At 43.8% G+C, this 8,410-nt stretch overlaps 1 pseudogene; it reads right to left on the bottom strand.

Annotated features, from left to right (window-relative positions):
- Positions 1-56: 56 nt before the first annotated feature.
- LOC135519196 (coiled-coil domain-containing protein 93-like) lies at positions 57-8,179 on the bottom strand (annotated as a pseudogene).
- Positions 8,180-8,410: the final 231 nt, after the last annotated feature.

Raw genomic sequence — 8,410 nt, 5'->3', positions numbered from 1 at the left:
CTCGTAATGCTTTGTAACATTTTTATGACCAGGCATTAAACAGCAGGAAAACTTACTGACTGTGCATGGTTTATTTTATTAAGTGCCAAAGTGATGATAAACTGCTGGAATGGGTAGACAACAGAGATTAATACACATGGGTAAAGCCAGTGCTTGACTTGGGCAGGAGCTCACTGGAACTGAGTACCAGCACCTCAAATATTCTTCTGCTGGAGTTCCTGCATCTCCTAGAATATTAGCTCCAAAGTATAGTGTTCCTGTACTTAAATATAAATGGTACGTGGAGAACATTCCTCATGTCACCGTGCAAAGGGCAGTTGATGTCCCTCAAGAATCTCTGCCCTGCCAGTAGTGGCATCACTATCCACATACTGCAAAGCAACGTGGAATGTCAAAGCACAATACAATAGGCAGAATAAGGCAATACAATGCAAGTATTGCCAGACAGCAAGACATACAGACGTTGATTGATGAGATTATTTTTTATATAATAGTGAGAACTTATTTTGGAGACAGTGATTTGGGTTACGAAGCACCCTTGTCTCTCAGCTTGGATAGCAGAATTTCATTCTTACGACACTCCTGTAAGAAAGAGTATTGAATTAGTAAAACAACGTCAGTGATTCACTTTATCAGTTTAGAAGGGAAAATTTAAAAAAATACATAAAAAAAAAAAAATCAGCTCTGGGAGACTACGGTAGAACACATTCATAAAACAGTTAACTAGTTCCGTCATGTTTTACCATACATAACCAGAATGCGGTTCTCTCTCAGGCCTCACCACTTTGAAGTCCTTGACAGTTTTGAAGTAGAGCCTCTGTTTGTCCAGCAGCTTATAAAGGGCAAATTGTGAAAATACTCACTGTTGGAAGGTGTCATGGATGGAATTCAGCAAGTTCACCTACATAAACAGAACAACACGGGGTGGCAGATAGCCTAGTGGTTAGAGCAATGAGCCAGTAACCGAAAGGTTGCTAGATTGAATCCCCAAGCTCACTTGGTAAACATCTGTCGTTCTGCCCCTGAACAAGGCAGTTAACCCACTGTTCCTAGGCCATCATTTTAAATAAGAATTTGTTCTTAATAACTGACTTGCCTAGTTAAATAAAAAAAAACACAGAAGATGATTACCATGAGTAAACAAGCTGATTTCAGCTGTAAAGGCTCTATGAAATTGATGCCCTCTCCTCTTACCTCCTTCTCCAGGTACACCTTCTTGTCATCTAATGTGTAATACAAGGTGAAGAACTGCTTGGTCTCTTTATGTCTTGCTGAAACTAGGGGACACACACAAAAGTAATGGTTCTTTGATGTAAGAATTTGTTAACAAATCAATAAGTGGTTGAGGCTAAGATACCTACCTTGGCCATAGAGCTCAATGAACCTCTTCTGATACTGGTTCAGTTCTGCCCTGCTCGGCACCTCGTCTATCTTCCTCTGCAGGATGGCTATCTCACGGTTCCTCCAAGCCTATCAGAGAGTAGCCCTCAGGTCATGAGCAAATAAAGGACTTGGTAAGAGGACCACTATTTGCATGCTCCAAACATAATGCCTATGTGAATTCAAATTGATTAAGCAGGAATGAATCCTGCTACAGCATTGTGCATTTTACCATCATCAGCCTGATCTTCTGTAGCTTATCTCTGTCTGTGTTGTACTGCTTGTCGATTAGCTGACTCCTCTCCTCAGGGAGAGAGTGAGAAAGAGGGGGAAAGAAAGTCACTCACAGTGTAACATTTATTAAACATAGACAAAAAAAGAGTTAGCTGGTCTTGGGAGTGTGTTACCTTCTCGTCCTCCGTATCATCTCCTGACTCCATCTTCAGGTCCTCAATGTTCTGCTGCAGGCGAACCATCTACTCCCGGAAAAAATTTGCGCTCCATGTTAGTTGTTTTGCTCTTACCAGGAAATAAGGGAATTACATCACAAATACACCTGTGAAGTAGGTCCATTTCAAACTTAAATCTAACAAGTCATATATGACAGACGAGCTAAATTACTTCTATGCTCGCTTCGAGGCAAGTAACACTGAAACATGCATGAGAGCATCAGCTGTTCCGGACGACTGTGTGATCACGCTCTCCGTAGCTGATGTGAGTCAGACCTTAAAAACAGGTCAAGGCCGCAGGGCCAGACGCATTACCAGGACGTAATGTGCTGACCAATTGGCAAGTGTCTTCACTGACACGGTTCCTGCCATCCAGGGTCTCTATACCAGGTGGTGTCAGAGGAAGGCCCTAAAAATTGTAAAAGACTCCAGCCACCCTAGTCATAGACTGTTCTCTCTGGTACCGGAGCACCAAGTCTAGGTCCAAAAGGCTTCTTAACAGCTTCTACCCTCAAGCCATAAGACTCCTAAACAGCTAATCAAAGGGCTACCGAGACCCCTGTTTTACGCTGCTGCTGCTCTCTGGTTCTCTACCTACATGTACATATTACCTCAATTAACTTGACTAACCGGTGCCCTTGTACATTGACTCTGTACCAGTACCCCCTGTATATAACCTCACTATTGTTATTTTACTGCTGCTGTTTTATTATTTGTTATTTTTATCTTCAATTTTTTTTTTTACTTAACATTTATTTTTCTTAACCAACAATGCTTCAAGAAGTCTAAGGCCTTGTTACTAAGCGTTTCACTGTAAGGTCTACACCTGTTGTATGTGCATGCATATGCATGTGACAAATAACATTTGATTTGAAAATATGCAGACTCACTCTACAATGTGTCCGGAACTCCTGCTCTTGGTGCTTCAGGTTCTCATTCATGCCTACCAGAGCCCTCAGCTTCTCCAACAGTCTGTGGCACACACAGGGAGGGTGAGAAAAGTCCAAAACACCTGTATAATTTTAGGGGTTTATATACTAACAACTACTGAATTAATGCCTTAATTGTTTTGCTCTGTATGTGCAGCATTCACCCAGTATCAGCCTGGCCCTCAGCCTCTTCCAGGGCACTCAGCTTTTTCCTCCAGTCTCTCGGTCTGCTCTGTGGCCTCCAACTGTTTGCTCTTAGCTTCCACACACCCTGATTTTACACCCAAGTGTTTGGCTTGTAGCTGAAAACACACGAAAATACACATACTTTTAGTTACTTCTGACAGGAAGTTAAAGTGCATTGTATCCTTCCATTTTAAAAATGCATGGCTAATTTACACAACGTTCTGTGAAATTCAGAAAGTCCAGTCGTCACCTCCTCCAACTGCTTGGTCTTCTGTTGGATCTGTTTGTTCAGAGAGGTCACTATCCTACGGTGCTGCTGGATTGGCCCGTACCGCTCTGGACGGTCCTCTGCAGACCTCTCCAACTGATGGAAATGTGTATGTGGAAACACATTTAACTACACACTGTGGCATTGACTTATTCTTTAAAATATGACAAATATTTTATGATTGCAGTTAACCATTTAACCCTGCTGTGGGAGTCGCTCACCTTCTCAGCATACTCAGATGCTATCTGTTTAATCTCCTCAGACTGCAGCCCAACTATCTGTCCCACTGTGCTAGCCGTTAGCCTCCCCTGTATTGATGTTACATATTAAATAAAACAACTTTACACAGTAATCAACCACACAGTGAAGGAGCTGGCAAAGAGAAGAACTAAAGCCATGCCTACCTCCTCAGTCACCATGGCAGCCATGCTGGGTGTTTTGATGCGCAGCTGACAGGATATGAGTCAGGGACATCATCACAAAGAGGGATGCATTTCTGTAGTATTGGACATGGGGCTGCGGTTGGTTTTAGAGCGATACACATGTGATGTGACCTCACCTCCTCCGCTGCCTGCAGGTCCTCCTCCTCCTGCGACCCCTCTGTAATCCCTGGGGGTGTGGCCTGAGAGCCTGGCATCAACAAGGCTTTCCGTTCCTCTGCCTGTAGGGAACAGGGGGATACCATCTTTCATCGTGGTTTCACGTTCTACTAAAGCTACAGTTCACAGAATACCTATGATCCACAAGTCTCCATCCCTGTAATATTGTTTGTAATGATCGACCTCCTGTCCCTGTCTTTATCATTCTGTAGTTATAGGCTTTGAATTCATATAATGCTACAATTAACTTTACAAATATGACAGTAATTTCAATAAATCTCACCTGGTCCTGTTTCGTCTGCTTGCTGAATCGATACCGTCTAAAACACAGGTGTAATAAGAACTTAAATCACTGTTAGGCACAGGAGGTTGGTGGCACCTTAATTGGGGAAGACAGGCACGTGAAAATGGCTGGAGCGTAATAGTGGAAAGGTATCAACAACATCAAACACATGGCTTCCATGTGTTTGATGCCATCCCATTTGCTCCGTTTCAGCCATTATTATGAGCCGTCCTCCCCTCAGCAACCTCCACTGCTGTTAGGATACTGGTACATGAAAGGAGCACATAACACATGTATGCACACACACCCACTCCATGCTTGTTTGAAATGTGTACTATCGAAACACACACACAAGCATTCATGTGAAACACTCCTTGCAGTGAACGAGTCCATTACATACTTACAGAAGGTAATCTGACATTCTAATATAAGGATGGATGAGACACAGGAAAATAATAGGAAAATGAAAGGAACACAATTCTCAAATGGGATGAGACCACGTTGGTTCTGATTCTCAATGACAAGGTAAAAATCTGTCGTTTTGCCCGAACAAGGCAGTTCCGAGGCCGTCATTGTCAATAAGAATTTATTCTTAACTGACCCACCTAGTTAAATAAAGGTAAAAACATATATATATTTTTTTTAATGTGAACATGTAACATGAACTGTGGAGAAAGTTGGATATGGAGGACTGAATACGGAGAGATGGAGAGAGACAGGCAGCCTACCTTCCGTACTCCAATAGAGTGGAGTGAACCCTGTATTCCTCATCCAACAGCGATCCTACTTCAACCTGTCTCTTGTATTTCCTATGAGGTTTATACACTTTCTGTCAATAACAGAGGAGAAAAACAACATGCTGTGTGGTTTTAAAGTCTCTTTACTATAACAAAGGGAGCCTTTAAATCAAATCAAATTTCATTTGTCATATGCTACGTAAACAACAGGTGTAGTCTATTTTTATTTAACTAGGTAAGTCAGAACAACTTTTTATTTACAATGATGGCCTACACCGGCCAAACCCGGACGATGCTGGGCCAATTGTGCCCTGCCCTATGGGACTCCCAATCACGGCCGGTTGTGGTACAGCCTGGAGACAACCCGTATCGAGTCGATGAGGTAATTGAGGAAGATATGTATATGCACTGCTCAAAAAAATAAAGGGAACACTAAAATAATACATCCTAGATCTGAATGAATGAAATATTCTTATTAAATACTTTTTTCTTTACATAGTTGAATGTGCTGACAACAAAATCACACAAAAATAATCAATGGAAATAAAATTTATCAACCCATGGAGGTCTGGATTTGGAGTCACACTCAAAATTAAAGTGGAAAACCACACTACAGGCTGATCCAACTTTGATGTAATGTCCTTAAAACAAGTCCAAATGAGGCTCAGTAGTGTGTGTGGCCACCACGTGCCTGTATGACCTCCCTACAACGCCTGGGCATGCTCCTGATGAGGTGGCGGATGGTCTCCTGAGGGATCTCCTCCCAGACCTGGACTAAAGCATCCGCCAACTCCTGGACAGTCTGTGGTGCAACGTGGCGTTGGTGGATGGAGCGAGACATGATGTCCCAGATGTGCTCAATTGGATTCAGGTCTGGGGAACGGGCGGGCCAGTCCATAGTATCAATGCCTTCCTCTTGCAGGAACTGCTGACACACTCCAGCCACGTGAGGTCTAGCATTGTCTTGCATTAGGAGGAACCCAGGGCCAACCGCACCAGCATATGGTATCACAAGGGGTCTGAGGATCTCATCTTGGTACCTAATGGCAGTCAGGCTACCTCTGGCGAGCACATGGAGGGCTGTGCAGCCGCCCAAAGAAATGCCACCCCACACTATGACTGACCCACCCCCAAACCGGTCATGCTGGAGAGGATGTTGCAGGTAGCAGACCGTTCTCCATGGCGTCTCCAGAATGTCACATGTGCTCAGTGTGAACCTGCTTTCATCTGTGAAGAGCACAGGGCGCCAGTGGCGAATTTGCCAATTTTGGTGTTCTCTGGCAAATGCCAAACGTCCTGCACGGTCCTGCAACCCCCACCAGTGGACGTCGGGCCCTCATACCACCCTCATGGAGTCTGTTTCTGACCCTTTGAGCAGACACATGCACACGTGTGGCCTGCTGGAGGTCATTTTGCAGGGCTCTGGCAGTGCTCCTCCTGCTCCACCTAGCACAAAGGCGGAGGTAGCGGTCCTGCTGCTGGGTTGTTGCCCTCCTACGGCCTCCTCCACGTCTCCTGATTTACTGGCCTGTCTCCTGGTAGCACCTCCATGCTCTGGACACTACGCTGACAGACACAGCAAACCTTCTTGCCACAGCTCACATTGATGTCCCATCCTGGATGAGCTGCACTACCTGAGCCACTTGTGTGGGTTGTAGACTCCGTCTCATGCTACCACTAGAGTGAAAGCACCGCCAGCATTCAAAAGTAACCAAAACATCAGCCAGGAAGCATAGGAACTGAGAAGTGGTCTGGTCACCACCTGCAGAACCACTCCTTTATTGGGGTGTCTTGCTAATTGCCTATAATTTCCACCTGTTGTCTATTCCATTTGCACAACAGCATGTGAAATTTATTGTCAATCAGTGTTGCTTCCTAAGTGGACAGTTTGATTTCACAGAAGTGTGATTGACTTGGAGTTACATTGTGTTGTTTAAGTGTTCCCTTTATTTTATTGAGCAGTGTATAAGCGGAATTGGTCAGAAGTCTGTAAAACAGCTGCTATCCACTGCAGCACCATCTTTATGGCATCTTCATTGTAAAGGCTCATGGAATAATTTGACCCAGACATGGCATGTCAGCTTCATGTCAGGGAGTCACTCACCAATACATCTTGGACTGCTTTCACAGCCTTTTCCTTCCTCTGGAGGAAGTCTTCATCCTAAAATGGAGGGCCAATACAGGGTGCATAAGACAGGGGTTTATTCAATGAAAAGTTCAGAACATTGCACTTAGAAATGTAATGAGTAGAGTTGGAGTTGAATATCCCTGCCATGGAGCCACCCTACAATAACAGCACTCACCTCAGGGAAGCTGTGTGTCTTCTGGAACTGAGAGACAGAATAGGCTCTCACATAGTCTCCCATCTCCTCCCTCGTCACTATGGCCCTCTTCACCAGCCACTGAAGATCATACAACACCGGCAATGAATCTGACATCAGGTCACAAACCATGTGTGGTACCCTATTACAAAACTGTAATGTCTAGGAATACACACCTGTATCACTGGAAATATATGGATGAAATCCAGCCCTTGGATCTGATGAGGCTCCTGGCAATGAGGGTACTTCATTTTGGGCAGAACAGACACAATCTTCTCTGTGAGAGCGCTGCAAAGAGATACACAAGTTCATCCAACATCAGTTACACTGGTCCATCTCTAACAGTAAATAAAATTATGCTATATGTTAGCTACTTACATTTTCTGTCCAATAGTTGAATTCTCCTGAAACAGCAGATCCACATCAATGTCAAAGTTACATGTTGTGATGCACTATGTCATCCCTCCAACCACCTATAAAAAGACATGGTTCAGTGAATGGAATTAGAAAGGGTAGCAAGGAGATGGTAAACCAGGAATCAAAAGCCTGCAGATCTTCAGGTTTGCAATGTAAGTTAGTTCTCACCTTGTCAAAAGGTCCCAGTCCTTTTATTCGGGCTCTGAAATATCCAGCAGCAAGAAGAAGTTCCAGGATTTCTGCTAGCTTGACACTCTGCTCCTCGTCCTCCCTAGTTTCAACCTGCAAGCCACAGTTGCTAACATCAGTTGCTTTATTTAGCAAACTGTGAATTCGCTAGCTCCAGTAGCTATCTAGCCAAGTGGCAAACCCAGGAATGTTTACATTGCAATGTTGTGTTGTTATATTATGACAGAAACCGCACCATATTAGGAAAAATGACTGACTAAAAATGATGTTATCTGAATAAGATTTCCCTCTTGATCATATTTGAGCTCCTATTTTCGAACCTGTTCTCGCTCTGTGGGAAACAGACGTGGCCGCCATGTTGGACTGTGGTGTGTAGTCGCATGACGAAAGCATATGACTTTGGTCTTAATTCTTGAAAAATTGTGCGTTCAAGATGTAGCTGTAATTTTTATACAAAAAGTAAGCTAACCTCACTTAGAGGTCGACTGCAACACGGCCACTGTCGAGTGATGGGAGTCGATAAAGTGAGTATTGAGAGAACATTTAGAAAAACAAAAGCACGTGAATCGCTGCAGCGGTTCTAAACGTTGCAATACCACTATCGTCCACTGGATGGAGCGCTAATGCTACTAAATATTATATAGAAAGGCTG

The sequence above is a fragment of the Oncorhynchus masou genome, chromosome 29, assembly GCF_036934945.1.
Source record: "Oncorhynchus masou masou isolate Uvic2021 chromosome 29, UVic_Omas_1.1, whole genome shotgun sequence".
NCBI lineage: Eukaryota > Metazoa > Chordata > Actinopteri > Salmoniformes > Salmonidae > Oncorhynchus > Oncorhynchus masou.
This window is presented reverse-complemented; position numbering and strand designations above follow the sequence as displayed.